Source organism: Dasypus novemcinctus, chromosome 17 (assembly GCF_030445035.2).
Source record: "Dasypus novemcinctus isolate mDasNov1 chromosome 17, mDasNov1.1.hap2, whole genome shotgun sequence".
In the NCBI taxonomy this organism is placed as follows: domain Eukaryota; kingdom Metazoa; phylum Chordata; class Mammalia; order Cingulata; family Dasypodidae; genus Dasypus; species Dasypus novemcinctus.
This window is the reverse complement of record NC_080689.1, coordinates 5,499,332-5,519,572: the sequence shown is the minus strand read 5'-3', so window position 1 is coordinate 5,519,572 and position 20,241 is coordinate 5,499,332. Positions and strand designations below refer to the sequence as shown.

Genomic DNA, 20,241 nt, shown 5'->3' with positions numbered 1-20,241 from the left:
TTTCTATCAGCCCTCCAAGGGGGTGGGAACTCAGCCCTGCATCACATTCTGTTGATGTCAAATTAAAGCCCTAATCTTAACATAATTTAATCAAAGACATCTCAGGGAAATCTAATGCATTCTGAGGGGCTCACACCCAGAGGAACAGACCAGTTCACAAACATCTTTTTTGAGATTCAAAAGTAATCTCAAACTGTCACACTCAAGGACTGGATATAATCACTCAGTGAATATTGTTAAATTAAAGGTGAGTATTAATTGATAAAATTTGCCTGGTTTAGTAAGGACAGGCTATTTATTGAACTTTTATCAGACTTAGCTGGTACAGCTTTGGAATGTTCACATGCAGAAAGCTTCAGCTTTCCTACTTAGATATCCTGGCAAATTCAAGCTCCAAAGCCTTTCCTGAGATGTACTGTAAAAGATTCAGAATGTTAATAAGAAATAAACATTGCCTGTTAGCTGTTTCTGGAAGTCCCCAGTTCCTGAAGGCACCCTTATTCACATAAAAGGAAGGCAAGGATATTTATTCTTTGTGTGAGGGGAAAATAGTGACTATTGCAGTGATTTCCTCCGTGGGTGAGAATCTGGAATTCTAATTCTGCTTTTGTCATAATTTGTGTGAGACCAGAAGGTGTTTTCTATTTTGAACCTTTTTTTTTTTCATTTAGGATAGAGATAATAAGTTTTGTTCTTGTTATTTTTAAGGTTAAGATATAATTCTGCAAGTAGAGTTCCATTATGCTGAATTTGTGGTGATGGAAAAGATTTTTTTAAAAAAACTTTACGCTTTAGTGAACACTTTGTAGTTTTTATAAGTAAAACAATTTAGCACCAGCTTGTATAGTTAATTAACAAGAAAAGAATATGTTTTAAATCAGGAAGACAAATGGGATGCTGTTTTATACTCGAGTCTTCATCTTGCTCCCAGATGGGACTTATCCAAGGTTTCTTGATTCCGTTAAAGCTTCTGTCTCTGCTGCTGCAGTTTCTCTCCCAAATCCCCATCTCTCCCAGCCAGGTTAGCCGTGAGCCTGAGATAGGCCTGGAGAGCCCCGTCTTGCGGATTCTCTGTCTCTGTCAGCTCATTCTCTTTTCTTTTGCTGTAAAAGAAAAAGTGTTTTTTCTTGTAAAGATTAACTTCTTTGCTTTCCGTCCTATCTTTTTAATTAAAACTTTCTCTTCTGAGATAATCACAGATTCACATGCAGTTTGAAGAAATAACACAGAGCCCCTTTATACCCTTTACCCCGTTTCCCCCAGTGGGACGCTGCATGAATTGTTGTACAGTACCACAGCCAGAGGTTGACCGCAGTATAGGCTCATGGAAGTTGACCTCGGTACAGGCTGACGTGGAGCAGTCCATCTCCTTCACAGCCATGCCCCCTCCCCTGTTCCTTTCATAGCCATACCCACTGTCCCCTTTGCTCCTTTCATAGCCATACCCACTTCCTCTTTGCTCTCAGTCCCCCTATAACTCCCGGCAGCTACAAACCTGTCTCCATTTCTATAATTTTGTTGTTTCAAGAATTTTACGTAAGCAGAATATACAGTTTGTACCTCTTGGAATCAGCTCTTTTCATGCAGTAAAATTCTCCAGGTTGTGTATGTCAGTAGTTTGTGCCTTTTTATGGTACAGATATACCACAGTTTGATTAATTGTGCACCGGTGAAAGGACATCATTAGTCTCCAGTTTTTGGCTGTTAAAAATAAGGCTGCTCTGAACTTTTGTGTACAGGTTTTTGTGTGAACAGAAGAGTGTAATTGTTGGGTTGTATGGTAGTTGCATATTTTGGTTTTCAAGAAATTGCCAGATTTTCCCAGAGTGGTTTTACCATGTTATATTCCCACTATCAGTGCATTAGTGATGCAGTTTTTCTACTTCCTTGCCAACATTTGGTGTTTTTTATTTTAGGCATTCTCGTAGCTGTGTAGTGATACTTCATTGTGGTTTTCATTTGCTTTCCAATTGCTCCACATCCTCACCAGTGTTTAGTAGGGACAGTTTTGTGTTTTTATAAATTTAAATTCGGGTATTCTAATAAATGTGTAGTGATATTTGATTGTGACTTTAATTTGTATTTCCCTCATGGCTAATGATATTGAAAGTCCTTTCCTGTTTTTATTTGCCATCTGTATATCCTTTTCACTGAAATGTCTATTCATGTTTTGGCCTGTTTTCTAATTAGATTATTCATTTTTTTTCCCCTGAGTTTTAAGAGATATTTATATATTCAAGTACTAGTCCCTTTTCAAATAATGTGGTTTGTAAATATTTTCTCCCAATGTGTACCTTGTTCTTCATCCTCTTCACATGGTCTTTCGCAGAGCAAAAATTTAATTGTATTGAGGTCTTGTTTATCGATCTTTCTTTTCACAGATTGTGCTTTAATTTCAGGTTTAAGAACTCTGCTTAGTGTTTGAGCCCAAAGATTTTCCCCTATGTTTTTTTCCTAAAAATTTTATAGTTTTATGTTTCATATTTAAGATTACGATCTCTTTTGAGATGTGTTTTATTTTTTGACCTGTTATTGTCTTAATTTCTCTAGCACTATTTGTTGAAAAGGCTGCCCTTCATGCATTTACTTTGCACTTTTATTTCTGAGGTCTTTGATCCCTTGGTCTATGTATTGGTCCTTCCACCACCACACACTGGCTTGATTACTGTAGTTATGAGTCAAGCCTTAGTATCAGGTAAAGTGATTCCTTCCTCATTATTATTTTGTCAAAATTGCTTTAGCTGTTTTACTTTAGGGGCTACACCTTTCCATATAAATTTTAGAATAAACTTGTCCGTGTCTACAAAGTACCTTGCTAGGATTTGTTACAAAGAGGATTAAACATAGAGATCAGTTTGGGGAGAATGAGCATCTTTACTTTGTTGAGTTTTCCAATCCATGAACCTTCCATTTAACTCATTTGAGTCAACTGAAGACATATTTTGGATGCTGCTTGTGTGTTAGGAACTATGTTTGAGCTGAGATGGAGTTTGGGTCTTGGATAAATAGGTGTCTTCTAGATGGAATTGGTTAACAGCCTTCTAGTCCTAATCCTAGCCTCCATTTTCATCCTCATTCTGTGATTTTGGTCTACAGCTTCCTCAGATAGTCTAGATTTGCTTTCGTGTTGATGTTTTTGGCCTCTGGTGAAAAGCTCCTTCCTTCCTTCCTGTGAACCGGAGTTGTGCTCGCCATGAAGACCCAGATCAGGTTAGGTCTTGCCCACTTCCTGGCTAAGCCAGGCCACGGTATTTTTATGATATAAAGTTTCATGGTGTTAGAAACATTTTAGCACCTGATTTTTGTCTTGCTTTGCCAATTTTTATTTATATGTTAAGTTCTTTGGAGTCAGGAAGCCCCGTTTTAAATGGGAACCCTTTACCCATTGTGGGTCAAAGATAACACCTGAGGCCTTACTTGGCCGCAACTTCTGCCATCATCATTTGAATCCCAGCTCCTCTTCAAGGAGACCTTCCCTGACCACTGTTGTCTAAGGTAGGTGTACTTGCCCTCCAGGGCTCCCTTACCCCTTGGCCAGCTTTATTTCTCTAGCATTTTTTTTAAACCTAAACTGGTATTACTTACCCGACACACTTATTTTCCGTCTCCCTGCTGGAATATAAGCACCACATCGCGTCTTCCTCACTGTCACGTCCTTTGTGCCCAGAACCACGCTCGGCTCATCACAGGTGCCCAGGAGGTGTGAGCTGAGTGAATGAATGGATAACAGGGTTTTGCATGTGGACATCAGAATGTTAGTATCTTTAATCTTTCCACTAGTGCTGATTTGTGGTCTTCTTTAAATCTGTAATTTTCAGTATGGAATGGGCAGCATTCTCGGCTACTGAACCATGAGCGCTGGGAGATGGGCTCTGGCCATGCTGGTTGCTGGAAGCCCCTTTGTGAGCCAGTGCTTTCTACCTTGTGGCCTGTACTCCGCTTTCTTTGGGTTTATGTGGAAAGAGGCTTTCTGGACATTTTTTACTTTTTTCAAAATGTGACTAGAAGAACGTGTACTTTGCCTTTGGCTCTTTTGGATTTTGTGGCAAGGCAGAGGCAGGCAAAGACACAGTTTGCAAAATGAAACACTGAACTATGCAAGTATAACAGACTATGTTTCAAGTGATAGGGTTTGTGTGAAAACATTCAACCTTATATTAATGTTTTCTGAAAATATGACTGTGGTGATCTTGGAAAAGTCTCCATTTTAATGCTGACAAATCTAATCTGTTAAAGCAGAGGCTTCCAGAAATTATTTTGTGTGGATATATATGTATATCCTTCTTTCTGTTTTCTGTGAGATCACAATTTTGTAAATGTAGGGATGTAGACATTTAGCTTCTGACAGTGGGTGAGAACTATTAATATATGCCTCCTCTTCTAATTTTACTGGCTGCCTGGTACGGTATTTTTACCCAGTAGGTACTCAAAAAATTTTTCTCTAGGCTTTTGAACCTTTTCTTAAACTTTTGTTTGGTTTTGTGCCTGTCATGTTGGATGTGTGGCTTAGGTGACAGTCTGAGGTGGTTAGGGAGCAGCCCAGGTGCTGGGCGCACGAGTGTTGGGCAGGAGGCAGAGGACAAGGTGACTCTGTTTCTTCATCAATAACTGCTAGAAGTTGCCTTTTCTAATTACTGAGATAGTGCAGGCACAGGTTATTACCATCGTAGGGCCAGAGGAGGTCAGACAGGCACTGCTTTCTTCCTTGCATGCGCCACAGCCAGCATTTAATCAAGGTCTTTTGCTTTGCTGAATGAAATGGAAGGCATGCTGAACATTAGTTAGCTCAGCAGAGCACTGTCCAGGATAGTGTTTTAGTTTCCTTGTTGCCAAAGCAAATAGTATACAGTGGGTTGGCTTAAACAGTGGGGATTTATTGACTCACAGTTTTGAGACTAGGAGAAGCCCAAATCAAGGCACTGCCAAGGTGATGCTTTCTTCGAGAATACTGGGCTTCTGGAGCCAACTGCTGGAGGTCCTTGATCCTTGGTGGCCTCTCCTGGCCTCTCCCTTCACTTCCAGGTTCCCTGACCACCTTGTTTCCCCTGGTTTCTCTCTCTCTCTGTATGTCTGAGTTTCATTCTCTATAAAGGACTCCAGTAATAGGATTAAGACGGTCCCGATTGAGGAGGACCACACCTTAACTGAAGTGACCCCATTACAATGTCCCTCTTACAGCGGGTTCACATCCACAGGAATGAAGTTTAAGAGTGTTTTTCAAAGGTACACAGCTCCAAACCACCACAGAAAGCTTTTGTGCAAGATTTAAGAATTTTGTTGTAGAATTTGTTTTATCCAGATGAGCAAAACTCTTTATAAGCTGTGCCACGGGACATGAAAGTTGTCTCTATGAAGCTTTCTTGGTGGTGTGTGGTGGTGGTCACTCTAGTGGAATTTTGCATGTAGGACTCTAGACCTAAATTGTTGCTCTTTGTTTTGTGTATGTCTTTTGCTTATACTGAGTTTAATTGTCCAGTACTCGCTCTGGTTGAGTGAAGGAATGGTTTTTGTTAATCCTGAAATTTAGTTGCCTACAAAATCTTCTTGCGGCTCAGTGGTTGAATACCTGTTTGCCATGTACAGAGTCCTGGGTTCAATCCCCAGTACCTCCTAAAAAAAAGAGTAAAAAAATATCTTCTTAAAGAATGTCCTGTAAAATAAAAGTAAAAATAGGAAGTATTGTAGAATATAACTTAAGCTGTGTTGAAGATACTTCCATTTCCTGGAGTGCTTTCATTACCAATAGGAACACACATTATTTTGCAAAGAAATGTTGCTAAATAGTTTGAATTCTTAGAATGTCAGAAATCCTTTCATTGAGGTAGTGATGGTGCTTCAAACTCAACATTTTATCCTTGTTTAGTACCATTTACTGATATCCAGCCTGCTACAGAAAATTACCTGATTTATATTTTAGTTTTTCCCCAGCAGTCTTCCTTAAACAGCAGTTGGAACTAATGAAGACAATGATGAAAAAGAACAATGATGAGAGAACAGGCAATATTAAAAGTCTATAGTAATTAAAACTTGGTGTAACTGGCATAAGAATAGAGAGGTAAATGGTTTAAAGTACTCCATGTATATAAATTTGATTGTAAATTAGATTCCTAATATATACGTACATAGGTATGTATGTATGTATTTAGTGTATAAACTAAGTATTAAAACCCTTAGAACAATGTTGTACTTCACTAGATTGGTTAAATATTTAAAGTAGGAAAGGGGTCTTCAGTATGTTTGGTGGGTATGGAGTGTATATAAAGAAAAAAATTAAGAGGGTCTCCACAGATCAGTGGGGGAAAAGGTTGGATTGTTCAGTAAAATTTGTTGCAATTATTAGACAATTGAAACAAAAGCTAAGATCCTAACAGATAAAAAGGCAGATTTTGGTCATAGTCTGTAGCAGTTTGATATTATTTATGATTTCAAAAAAAAGATATAGATTATGTTTGTAAATTGGTCTGTTCCTCTGGGTGTGATCCCTTTGATTGTATTAAATTCGAGGAGGAAGGCTGAACCCTCCCAGACATCGCCTGCCATCTCGCTTTACCATGTGCCAATTGATTTTGGGTGAGGCAGTACCTCTTATGGTAAAGTTGGACACTTTAGGGCCTTGTAACTGTAAGCTTCTACCCCAACTAAATACCCTTTATAAAAGCCAAGAGATTTCTGGTGCTTTGCATCAGCACCACTTTGGCTGACTAATACAGAATTTGGTACTGGGAATGGGGTTGTGCTTTCGCAATTACCAAAATGCTGGAACGGTTTTATAAATGGGTAAAAGTTTTGGAGGAATTGAGAGATGCTTGATAGAAAAGACCTGGATTGCTTTGAAGAGACTGTTGGTAGGAATATGGAACCTAAATTTATTTCTGATAAGGCATTAGAAGGAAGTGAAACTATTATTGGAAACTGGAGGAAAGGTCGATCCATGTTTTAAAGTTGCAGAGAACTTAGCCAGATGGACTCCTGATGTTATATGGAAAACAGAATTTGAAAATTATGAACTTGAACATTTAGCCAAGGAGAATTCCAAATGTGGAAAATGCAGCCTAGCTTCTTCTTGCAGCTTATAAGAAAATATTAGAGGAAAGAGATAAGCTGATAACGGAATTGTTGGGCACAGAACAAACAAACTTTTTCCAGAAATTCCACGCCTCTAGAAATCAAACCCCCAGATGATAATGCCCCATTTAAGGAATTAACTAAACTTGGAATTTGTAAGCCAGGATTGACAATGCAATTATCCAGGACAGACTTGTGGAAAGCCTTCTGTCTGATAACTTGGACCCCTGCTTCCTGCATGTAATCCAACAAGCTTTTTGAGAGAGCTGTATGAATAAAATGCTGTCAGCCTGGACTAAAAGGGACATAAAGGGGAGAGATGGAAGGGAAAATGGCTTTAAGAGGAAAACCACGGAAGCCAAGGTCTAGAAGTAAGACATCGCCTTGGACCAAGAGAGGGAGCCTACCAGTGTGTATGGAGAGGGTGAGTTTGCCCCAGCGTTCGAAGAGGGAGGATATTCCAGCTTGCTGTTCAGGGGGAGAGATGCCACTCCAGGCTACAGAGAGGGTAGAGCACTTTCCCCAAGGGTTGGGGGGAGTGAGGTCAACCTCTGGGAGGGGTAGACCTGTCCCCCATCGATTAGGGAAGGCCAGGTTGCCGTCTCAGTGTTCTGAGAGGGTTGGGCCTGTACACCAGAGATTAGAGATTAGGGAGAGTGTTGCTGCCACCTCACTGTACTCCAGAGATTGGGGAAAGAGTGGCCATCACCCCCGTGTTCTTGCGGTCTGGAGCTCAGTTCATTTGCCACCCAGATTCTTAATGAAGGTGGAACCAAGGAAATGGCTGTTGGGCAGATCTTTGGAAGGGTGGACCTCTGTGGGAGGCCCCAGGGAGAAGAATCCCTCATCTTAAGAATGACGCTCTGACTTTGAAATCTACTGGAGGATGCTCTGCAGATTTCCAGAACTGTAGGGAGCCAGTGACTCCTCTTTCCCTCCCAAATTCTCCTTATGGTAATGCAAATGTTTGTCCTTTTTCTGTGCAGATATATATTGGAAGCAGATAAATTGTTTTGTAAGTTTCACAGGTCTACAGCCAGAGGGGAATTTACCCCAAGACAAACTATGTTTCTTTAAACTGATTGTGATGTGATTTTTGTATGTAACTTTGTTACTGATTTAAGGTTGTTTTTTAAAAAATATTGTAATTACTTTTTTGGAATTCAGAGGATAGATTATAGCAGTTTGATATTATTTATAAATTCCAAAAAAAGAGAAATAGATTATGTTTATAAACTTGTCTCTTCCTCTGGGTGTGATACCCTTCGATTGTATTAAATTCAAAGGCTTATATTTACTTAATTAAATCAAGAATAGACTTTGACCACATCATTATTACGACTCAGGGTTGAGTTCCCGCCCCCTTAGCGGGCTATAAATGGACACACACTCGGGAGAAGACACAGGACTAGAGAGAGCTCCATAGATGCCAGAGGAGGGACCTTTGTCAGCTTTGATCCTGTGGCCCTGGGAAGAGATGAGTCATCCTCCTGATAGTTTGCAGCTGAAGAGAACAGAGCAGCTGAGCCTTGTGCCATCCTACAGCTGAAATCAGAAGAAACTGGGCCCATGGAGCCTTAAGAGGGAAGAGGAAGGCTGACCTCTCGCAGCCATGGCCCACCGTTTTGCTTCAACACGTGGCAACAGACTTGGGTGAGAAAGTACCTCTTATGGTACCTTGTGTTGGACACTTTAGGGCCTGGTAACTGTAAGCTTCTACCCCAAATAAACACCCTTTATGAAAGCCAACAGATAGCTGGTACTTTGCATCAGTACCCTTTTGGCTGACTAATACACAGTCCATTCCAGGAAACAGAGCTAGGCCACAAACATGGAAATAGGTTTAACTTCACTAAGAATCAGAGAAATACATATTAAAGCTGATGGTTGTTTTTTTTTTTTTGTTTGTTTGTTTGTTTCTAATGATTATGTAATAGCAGGAGTGAATGGCAGACATTCCATACATTGTGGAGGCAGGAGTATAATTTGGTGTACTTTCTTTGGAAAGTGGTGGTGTTGCATGATCCTTTAATATGCTCATAGCTTTTAACTCAGTGCTTCTGAGAATCTATTCTAAATCAGTAAGCTTAAATATCAGCCCCCAACATAAAGTTTATGTAAAAAATGCATCATATTGTTACTTTTTGAAAGTAAAGGACTGTATAAGAATAAAGATTTAATTTTTGTGAATTATGCCACCCACAAGACAACTTTATATATGAAATAAAAAGTTAACTATGGCTAATTTGTAATAACAGAAAAATGTTTTTTGGTCAGTAAGAAAGGATAGGCTGCAGAGTGAAAAGCAAGGTAGAAATTGAAAAGCAAAGCCCAGAGAAAACACTAGAAGCAAATATCATAGGCTTAGCCTTCTTTGGGTGTGGAACTACGAATAGTACATTTTCTTCTATTTTCCTTTTGTGCATGCATGTGCTGAGCATGTTTTTAGTGAAATAGAGAATAGCCCTTACTAATCCTGAGATTTAACAGTATTTGTCTTGGGAAACATGGACTTACATTAACTCCTTTGATCTTTTTTATTTTTTCATTTTTAGGCTCAGCACATTATGTGATAAGGTAGGTTACAGAAATAAGGAAAATGAATTACTTCTGTTGATATTTCCAGATACATGTATGGCGGGTCGTATTTCTACTACTCCCTGGGGAAGTCAGACTTTGACCATGTTAGCTGACAAAATAGGAACAGAAATGATGGACCTCACTTTGGGGAAAAAGCTTTAAAAGCCAGTTTATGCTTTACCATCACCTCCAGTGATCCGGCAGTGTTTCAGATACTGGTTGTGCCATCAGCCTGGGTGGCCTGGAGCCACAGCCTGGTGGACACGTCACCCAGGTGAGAAGGAACCCATGTGGGGAGTTGTTGAGATACTGAGGTCACTGGCTACTGCAGCCTCATCTGCCCTGCCCTTCCTGGGCAATGCCCAGAACGGTGGCTGGGAGGAATGTTTGAAACAGACACGCATTAATCTGCATCGTCCTGGGTCTGCTAATGTGGGGGTCTCCTGTAGACCAGGGGCCCTCCTCAGCCATAGGCAGGACGCGGGCACGGGTTGACCGGATTGGCCGAAGCCTTGCTTTCGACTACAGGCTCTCAGGACCTGGGGTTGGAAGGCTGAGAACCCCTTCGTCAGTGCCCTTCTTAAGGAGAGGAGCAGTGGGCGTGGCCTCCTGAAACGACTCCAGGGACCGTGTGCTGTGTGGGAGGCAGTCCGGTTCAGTCCAGGCAGGTCTCATCATTCCAGGGAACCGGAATCTGCACCCCTGTAACCCCACACCCCTGTAACTCCTGCCTGCTGGTTTGTCCTTTTTCTAAGACTCGAGAATAAATCCAGACCCTGTCATATCCTCTCAGCATGCTTTTCATGCTAGTTCACCACACACCTCTCCAAAACTAGATTATTCCCAGTTGTTGGGAAAGAGCTTTCAACCCTGGCCCCATCTCCCCACCCTCCCCACCCCCTGACGACTTGGTTGATCTTTTTCAGCTTTTCTGCATGTCAAATCCTATATAGTTTTCAGGTTCAGCTCACATAGGCCCACAGGACCTGATGGCCAGGATCTTACATACTTCATTGGTGTTAATAAGCATTGGGGGGACCCTTACCGATTTCTAAGGGGGGTGTTTGAGAATACAGATACTGAGGTTCCTGACTCCAGATATCAACCATGATAAGTGTTGGAAGCTTGATTGAAGCTGCTTGTGTTTTTCATTGGCTTTCAACTTGACTTCCAAAATGTCTTAAAGGTTTCAGTCTTAAAATTGTGTGTCTTTTGAAGTATTCTAAAACAAAAGAAATACTCAAATATGTTACTTACTAAAGTTAGCACCTTTACTACCAGTGTGTTATCTTTTGCAGTCAGTTTGAGTCGTACTTAATAGACTTGGGAATATAATAACCTTTTGAATCATTTCAAATCTTAATAGTTCATGGTTTTCATGCCTGCAGATTTCTCCCTACTATGTTAAAATGCAAAATGGTAAGTATACGTTATAAATTTAGCTTCCAAATAAAGTTGTCTAATATAGTGCCATTTATATTTGTTTGGTATTGGGAATTTCCTTTAAGAGTTCGTTTGAAATGAGAGTTCTTTTCTTTTTTCTAAAAAAAGTAAACCACTGCTTTAAATGTTTCCATCTGCCTTCCTCACTAAGGCAGAGGAGTGCCTTAATGTGCGTGACTGAAACGCCAGTAAATGCTTAGCCCGCGTGACTTGGGTCGAGGTCTGCAGAGGGCTCATCCTGGCTCATTTCACTGACGTTCTCTAATGACGCTGGTCAGGCTGTCGAGGACCGAATTCTGTGAGTGGAATCACTTATGTAGGGGTATAAGTTGGCCTGTGCACCAAGCAGCAGAACCGTCCTGTCGAGGACCGAATTCTGTGAGTGGAATCACGTATGTAGGGGTATAAGTTGGCCTGTGCACCAAGCAGCAGAACCGTCCTGTCGAGGACCGAATTCTGTGAGTGGAATCACGTATGTAGGGGTATAAGTTGGCCTGTGCACCAAGCAGCAGAACCGTCCCCAAGCTTGTTCTGCACCTAGTGTTTTTGCAGTATACTTTTCACTTAGCAGTTGGGGGGCGGGGTGTGTGTGTGTGTGTGTAGAACTGAAAAGAGGAGGAAAATCCATATGCATTTAGATTAGTCAGTGAGACTGCTGTTTCCTGTGTTGTTGCTATATCAGCTCCCCTACTCTGTCCTAAATGGGGATACTTGTTTTAGATGTATCTTCTGTTTTCTCAAGAAATGATACATGTTATAGTAGGCATAAAAAAGAAAGCAGAGTATGTTCAAGCTATTAGCTGAGGTAAGTTTTAGAACCTGTTCTTAGAGTCAGTAAAATTTGAAATGTTGCTGTGTTACAGTCCCCTTTTTGAAGTTGGTCTGCCTTATAAAACTCAATTGGGATGCTGGAGGAGCTAAGGATTTTTGGTTTAAAGGATATAGTGAAAAATTCTTAGATTGACTCTTTATTTTTTTTTTACCATACCTGGGATGGGAAATGAGCACTGGACCTTGTGTTTGGGACACTCAACCACTGAGCCACATTGGCTCCCCTGAGTTGTTTGTTCATTTGTTTGCTTGTTGTTTATTTGTTTTTAGGAGGCACCAGGGACTGAATCTGGGACATCCTATTTGGAAGGCAGGCTCTCAATAGCTTGAGCCATATCTGCTCCCAGATTCACTCTTTTTGAAAATATTTTTATTGCATTTCCACATAGTAAATCCCAGTTCTCAATACAGGAATATCATCATTTTTAAGTTTGGAAGAGTTGATTAAATATGTTGATTCTAGGAGTAATATGAAAATATTTCTTATTCTGCCAGTTACTTATTTTATTGATTTCTTTTCTAAAACTCAAGTGCAGAGCATAAATATTTTTACTTATCAGGAGGCATTAAATTGGTGAATGAACATGGGATCAAGACTCAAGGCTTAGATTTTAATTTAATTCTAGGACCTTCATTTACTAGGTAATCCTTTCCCTTCTTGCCAGCTTTGAGGTTTTAATCTACTTAGTGGCCACAGTTTTCTCTAAAATAGAATAATGTTTTCTTTTTTTTTTCTTTTTTTTTTTTTTAAAGATTTATTTATTTAATTCTCCCCCCTCCCCTGGTTGTCTGTTCTTGGTGTCTATTTGCTGCTTCTTGTTTCTTTGTCCGCTTCTGTTGTCGTCAGCGGCACGGTAAGTGTGTGTGGTGCCATTCCTGGGCAGGCTGCTCTTTCTTTTCACGCTGGGCGGCTTTCCTCACGGGTGCACTCCTTGCGCGTGGGGCTCCCCCACGCGGGGGACACCCTGCGTGGCATGGCACTCCTTGCGCGCATCAGCACTGCGCATGGCCAGCTCTACATGGGTCAAGGAGGCCCGGGGTTTGAACCGCGGACCTCCCATGTGGTAGACGGACGCCTTAACCACTGGGCCAAACTTTATGGTCATGGGTTCTACAGATTTTCATATTAAAATGTGGATGAAATTTTAAACACAAATTAATACTAACATGTGAATGATATTGTTTTACTGAAACTTAATTGTTGCTCACAGTGTAAGTATGATACTAACCGCTACAAGTCATGTTTTTTTGTTTGGCCCAGCTGCCCAGATGTTTGGTAGTGGCAATTTTTCCACTGTTTTCCCTGTTCTGACTATTAGCATTACAAAACCTTCATTGGAACAGCGCACCATGGCGTCTTTTGGCCCTTTGATGAAAGGACGTCCTTTGTGCCTTAAGCCAGTGTCTGTTCTTCTGTCATGAGTCCATGGCAAAGCACCAGGACCTCAGTAAACAGACCCTGGGCCTGAAGTCCCGTGGAAGCGTTAGTTAGGAAATGGTTAGCCACGGGGCCGAAAAGATGCTTTCCTTTTTTTTTTTTTAAGAATAGTATTGAAATGAAATTAAAAGATTCTCACTGAGACCTTATGATGCTGAAACTGTATTATATTGTTGAATTCCAATTTTGGAAACACCAGTTGTGAGGATTGAGTGAGTTAAATTATGTGAAGTGCTTGGTTTTAATAGTCTCTTTTTTTATGTATGTCTCTCTCTATATGTACACATACACACTTCACTTTCTTTTAAGAAGATACTTAGATAACATAAATGTTATTTTAAAAATATACGGGATTCCCACATGCTGCACCCCCTACTCCCCGTCACACTTTCCCACATTAACAACATCCTTCATTAGTATGGTACATTTGTTACAATTGATGAACACTTATGAGATCATTGCCACTCGGGAAACGGACTTGGCCCAGTGGTTAGGGCGTCCGTCTACCACATGGGAGGTCCGTGGTTCAAACCCTGGGCCTCCTTGACTCGTGTGGAGCTGGCCATGCGCAGTGCTGACGCGCGCAAGGAATGCCCTGCCACTGCAGGGGTGTCCCCCGCGTAGGGGTGTCCCCCGCGTAGGGGAGCCCCACGCGCAAGGAGTGCGCCCGTAAGGAGAGCCGCCCAGCGCGAAGGAAAGTGCAGCCTGCCCAGGAATGGCGCCGCCCACACTTCCCGTGCCGCTGACGACAACAGAAGCGGACAAAGAAACAAGATGCAGCAAATAGACACAGAGAACAGACAACTGGGGAAGGGGGGAATTAAATAAATAAATAAATCTTTAAAAAAAAAAAAAGCATTGCCACTAAGCCTGGAGTATAGTTTATATCGTAGTTGACACTCTCTCCTGCACAATTTTGTAAGTTACGCCAAGTTACATAATGGCCTGTATCTGTCATTGTAGTGTCATTCAGGACAATTCCAAAGTCCTGAAAATGCCCCCCTGTTACACCTGTTTTTCCCTCTTCCTCCCCTCAGCACCTCTGGTGGCCACTGCCTCCACATCAGTGATGTGATGAAAGTTCTTCCGTTGCTAGAATCACAGTAAGTCTGGTAGAATACCAGTCTACTCTGGTCCATTGTTCATTCCCCAATCCTGAGGATTCTGGGATGGTGATGCCCACTCCACCTTAATTGAGAGGGGCTTTTATTAGTCTCGTGATGTTATTTTACTTTCCTCCTCTGCTTATATTGTTCTAGACCCATTAATGGCAGTTTTATTTTGCTGTACAAAGAATGGGTGTTGCTAATTGACATGTATTTTGGTACTATTACAGAGTGTCTGCTGACTATAGAAAAGGGAAAATGTTTCAAGCTTTATTATCCTGTGGAAAAATTTACCTTTGTGATTTGATTTAGTAAACATTTATTGAGCACTTACTCTACACCAGGATGTGCAATGGATATTATAAATATTTTAAAAATATTCAATATAATGGCTTAGGGAAACTGGCAACTCATCTTAATTTCTACATCGAACATTTAGGTTTATTGTTACAGTAAAATTACAGAATTCTGCATGACTGCTAGATTGCTTTGTTGTAGGTGGGCTTTTATTGAGCATACTGCTCTGTATCATGTTTCACTTCTTCTGGGAAAGGAAAGAAGTATATGCCTACCCTCGTTGGCAAAGCAGCAAGTCAAAAGAATAGGTTAGTTACACTTATACTTCAGACATCTTAGATCATTTATGCTTATATTTTAATGGACAGTTAGGGAGTTGATTCTCTCTCACACACACACGCTACCCATAAGTGTATAATGATAATGTTGATAATATTGCTTGCTTAGAGAATGCTAGGAGTGAAGGATATCCGTGAATCTTTCCCCTTTGCCCATAAGTACTCTTAGTCCGTAACAGTCTGAGATGTAGAACTTCTGTTATAGAAGATACAGGAAATTGAGTGGGGGTCCAACAAAATACTTGCCGTAAAAGATGGTTTATTGTTTGTAATCAGATGTAGTCACATCTCTCTTACTGACTTTATAATGATGATTTTGTTTTTGTGATGGAATATGAACTGGAACCTTAGAGGTCATTTGCTCCAATCATCCCCTTTGATGGAGGACATTGAAGATAATGGAAAACTTATTAATGTCACGTAGCTAATTACGGCAAACCAAGGCATCTGAGAAGCCAGACTTCTGTTCGTATTAGCTATAGTAGAGGCAGCAGTTGCTTTTTGTACTTTCTTTTGCTTGACTTTAAACTTACTGAATTTTGCATCTGTCATGTGTATAAGACATTGTAGTTTATTGGGGTAACCTTACCTCCTCGGTGTCTTGCTTATTTTTATGTATATGCTTCCTCATTTACATTTTTCTACTCTACTTCCCTTATTCATAAAGTTGGGTATGATATTACTTGCTTTTCCTTCCCTTGCAAACTTTCGTGAAATAGGAGATAATGATTTTAAACCTAGGCTAAGCAAGATGAGTCAAGGGTCGAGAGGCCTAGAAACCAGGCCTCTCAGCCCAGGCTGGTAGTTTGTTCAGTTTCTAAGAGTCACAAACCTGGACTTGATGGCTCTTCTGTTAGCTGTTTATGACTTTGGGAAGTTACCTTAAATTTTTTGTTTCTCTGTAAAATGAGGGTAATATACCTTTCTAGGATTATCTTGAGTGGACATAAAACTGAGGCTATTTATAAGAAATACTAAGTGCATTTATTGAATACTAATTGCATGTCTCAGAATTTAGTAGAATTTTAAGGAAACATTTAAGTTGGCTCATGTCCCTTAAAGCAGTCTCGTGTTAGAACCAAGGCTGTAGGGGCTCCCTGGCCTCAGAGGTACTCAGCTCATTTAAAGCAGGAGTTCTTAACCAGGGGTCCATTGACTCTTTAAGATTTCAAGGGGTCTGTGTGCTTGAATTAAAAATTTAAAAGAAAACATGATTCTTATGGGAATGTGTTTGTACAGGTGTATATATTTAAAAATACCGCTGCATTCTGAGAAAGGATCTGTGGTTTTCACCTGATTGGCAAAAGGGTTTGTATTAGTCAGCTAAAGGTGTTCTAATGCAAAATACCAGAAATTGCTTGGTTTTTATAAAGGGTATTTATTTGGGGTAGAAGCTTACAGATACCAGGCGATAAAGCATAAGTTACTTCCCTCACCAAAGTCTATTTGGAGCAAGATGGCTGCCGATGTCTGCAAGGGTTCAGACTTCCTGGGTCCCTATATTTCCTGGGGCTTGCTTTTCTCTGGGTTCAAGGTTCATTTCTTCCTGGGGCTGGCTTCTCTCTCCTCTGTGAGCTTAATTCCCAGGGCTCCAGCTTAAGTCTTGAGCATTAAACTCTAACATCAGAAACCCCAACCTTAAAAGCCCCCAACTCTGTTCTTCGCTGTGCCTTTTACCTGCGAGTCCCCACCCATAAAGGGATGGAGACCTAATGCCCTAATATAACTCAGTCATCCCCAAGTACAGATCAGATTACAAGCATAATCCAGTATTTCTTTTTGGAATTCATCAATTATATCAAACTGCTACAGGGTCCATGGAACAAAAAAGATTGAAAACCCCTGATTTAAAGGGTCTCCATCAAAATGCCAGTGGTAGTCTCTAGGTGATGTTTTTGTTGGTGATTTAGAAATTGAATTCTTCATACTCCCGTATTTTAAAAAAAGACAACAGGGATTATAACAGGAAATAGGGGATATTAAACTTGTTTGCTATTAATAATATTAACTATTTAAATTGGTCCAGTTTTTATAACTTGATTGGGATTGTTTCCTGTTGTGGGAGAGGAAATGGTTATTATATCTCTAAAAGGTCTTCTAAGTTTTCATAGGCTTGAGAATGTGGCATTGGTCGTAAACATTTGGAGGGGTAGAACGTCTGTGAATCTATTTTTGGTTTGCTTTGTTTTGATTTTTTCATCTTCTTTATTCCTCGCCAGTGACATTCTTAAAGGAAAAGGCCCTGAAGGGAAGGTGCCCTGCGAAGGCACTAGGAAGGCAGTGGTGAGGACACGGGATACATACACTCTTACCCTTTTCTATGCTCCGAAAGGCTTGGGGGTTGGTTGGCGGGGGGCAGCCTCAGACCCGAAACACCTTCCTTCCTGCTCTGGGTCAGAGGGGCTAGGCTGCAGTCCTGGGGCAGCCGACCCTGAGTTCTGACCGTGTGCAGGCACTTTCTCAGCAGTTTGTAATTCTCATTCCCACGGCCGCCCTCTGAGGCACTGATACCATCCGCATTTTACAGAGGAGGAAACCAAGGCCATGGGAAGTGGAGGTCCACACAGCCGGCATATGATAGAGCTGGGGTTGGAATTTACCCCATCTCACTTGGAGCCCGTGCTCTTCAAAACGTGCTCTGTGGCTGCTCTATGTTGTGAGTGAGTGAACAAATGTTTTGAGAACCAAGGTATTGATATGCTTGCACCCCCCGTGTGCATGAGGGGTGGGCTCCAGGCAGGGTGTGTGCTGTGCTGGGGATGTTGATTGAACAAATATTTACCAAACGCCTCTCTTGCCCCAGGGATATGGAAATGAACAAGACAGAGAAGGTTCTTGTCCTCAAGGAGCATTTATTCTAGAAAGGAACCAGAAAGTAAACAAGTAGGCAGATAGACAAGGTAGTTTCAGACTCTTACTGGTCTGAGTGCTAGGTTGCAGAGGTGGGTGCTCCCACGGGCAGCATGTCGCTCAAAGCTGGGGTCATACAGATTTCATGGTGTTGCATACTGTTTCCCAGGATTTTCTCTAACTCCCCATCTGCTGAATTAAAAGGTAGTATTATGCTCCACAAAAATGAGTTTATTAGGCAAATCTTCAGAGTTATCTGTTGGGTTCTTTTGAAATTACAGTATCGGAGTATGTTCTCTGCTGAAGAAATAGGGCCAGACCAGAAATCCTATTTTAAAAATGAAAAAAAAAAAAAAAAGAATAAAGGCAGCCACCAGCCACCATGCATGCCCTGTTTCCGCATGCCAGAGCGTTAGGACTGATGGAGCGCCCCTTGGTTGCTGTCTGGGTGCACGACTGGCAGCTCTCCTTTGGTTTGAGTGTTGGGGGCACCTGTGCCATGTGTCATCTTTTTCCATTTTTTTGGGGGTCTAGGTCAGGGGTCTCAAGTTACATGCATTACTGGGCAGGAGTTCATGGTGATCTTGGTTTCCAAGAACGGCATTTTTCACATTCAGTGCTTTCTATAAGCAAGGCTTCATCTTTAGGAAGTGTGACAGTTTGATATTATTTATGATTTCCAAAAAGAGATATTGATGATGTTTATAAACTGGTCTATTCCTCTGGGCATGATACCCTTTGATTTAAATTCATAAGCTCTATGTTTACTTGATTAAATCAAGGTTAGGGCTTTGATTGGACCATGTCATCAGGGTGACTCAGTTTGAGTCCCTGCACCGTTTGTGGGCGATATAAATGGACATTCAATCAAGGAGACAGAAGCAGATATATGAGAAAAGACAGTGCTCCCTAGACACAGAAGAGAATCCAGAGGCCGGGGAAGAGAGATTAGCCCCGTACCAGCCTGCAGCTGAGATTGGAAAAAGCTTTAGGGGAGAGAAGAATGCTGAGCCCTTGCAGACATCGCCCACCGTCTTGCTTCAGTGTGTGGCGACAGATTTTGGTGAGGAAGTACCTGTATGATACCTTGAGTTGGATTCTTTAGGGCCTTGTAATTGAAAGCTTTTACCCCAAATAAATACCCTTTATAAAAACCAACAGATTTCTGGTACTTTTTTGCATCAGTACCCATATAGCAGTTTGACATAGTTATGGATTCCAAAAATAGATGTTGAATTATGTTTGTAAACTGGTCTGGACCTGGGCAGATTAACTTATGAATAGGACTTTGATTGGGACACAGTCAGTAGGACGTTGAGTCCCCACCTCTTGGTGGGTGGGGACTTACAAATAAAAGGCATGGCAAAGAGTTGAGGGTTTTTGATGTTGGACTCTGATGCTAAGGCCCCAGGAGGTAAGCGCACAGAGGAAAGAGAAGCAAGCCCCAGGAAGAGAGGAGCCCTAAACCCAGAGAGAAGCAAGACCCTGGAAGGGAGGAGCTCAGGAAGCCTGAACCCTGGCAGACGTCAGCAGCCATCTTGCTCCAGCATATGAAAATAGACTTTGGAGAGGGAAGTAACTTGTGCTTTATGGCCTGGAATCTGTAAGCTCCTACTCCAAATAAATACCCTGTATAAAAACCAACCAATTTCTGGTATTTTGTATCAGCACCCCTTTGGCAGGCTAATACAAACCCTTTGGCTCACTAATACAGGAATTAAGCAACTTGTCCAAAGTCACACAGCCAAAAGGTGTTAAAGCCTTGATGAAACCCAGGTCAGTATGACTCCAGAGCTTATGTGCTCTTACTTTCTGACTAGGTTGGGTTTTTTTTTTTTCATTCTGTATCACACTGAAGAATGTCCTAGAGCTTTCAGAATTGAATCTTCCAGGAGCTGGCTGATTGTCATCCAGTAGAGGAACAGTGAACTCTACAGGTTTTCCAGTTCCCGATGTCTAAAAAAATCACGTTTCCAGAAGCAGCTACTAGAGGAGAGGGTGTTTTATGAGTGCGTATATGGAAAGTTAATGCATTCCTGACATATCTTTTGATTAAGTAGTAGAAGCCAGTCTGCTATTTTCTCTTTAAGTGATTTAATAGAATTAGTATTAGTATAGGAAAGTTGTAGATTAACTTGTCGAATAATTCTTTTTTTATTTCTGCGCTCTTTATTGGATTTGGTACCTGCCACATACTGCATTATATCTGGCCTTTAATTTGATACTTTAAACTGTTTTTCAGTAAGATCAGCCAGATTCTCTAATCTTAAAGAAAGGAAGTAAGCTAGAATCC

At 41.1% G+C, this 20,241-nt stretch overlaps 1 protein-coding gene across 8 annotated transcripts in view; it reads left to right on the top strand.

Moving 5' to 3' along the window:
• The window catches only part of REV1 (REV1 DNA directed polymerase), a 100,698-nt gene that overhangs the window by 22,605 nt on the left and 57,852 nt on the right, over positions 1–20,241 (top strand). For 2 of the 8 annotated variants that reach the window (XM_071208737.1, XM_012524953.4), the window contains one exon: positions 9,621–9,642. The exons of 5 other annotated variants lie outside the window; for them this stretch is intronic. The gene's annotated coding sequence lies outside the window, so the exon portion shown is untranslated. Of the gene's footprint in view, positions 1–8,697; positions 8,719–9,620; positions 9,643–20,241 lie in introns of those variants that run through there. One more of the 8 variants, XM_004458060.5, reaches the window with a different exon arrangement.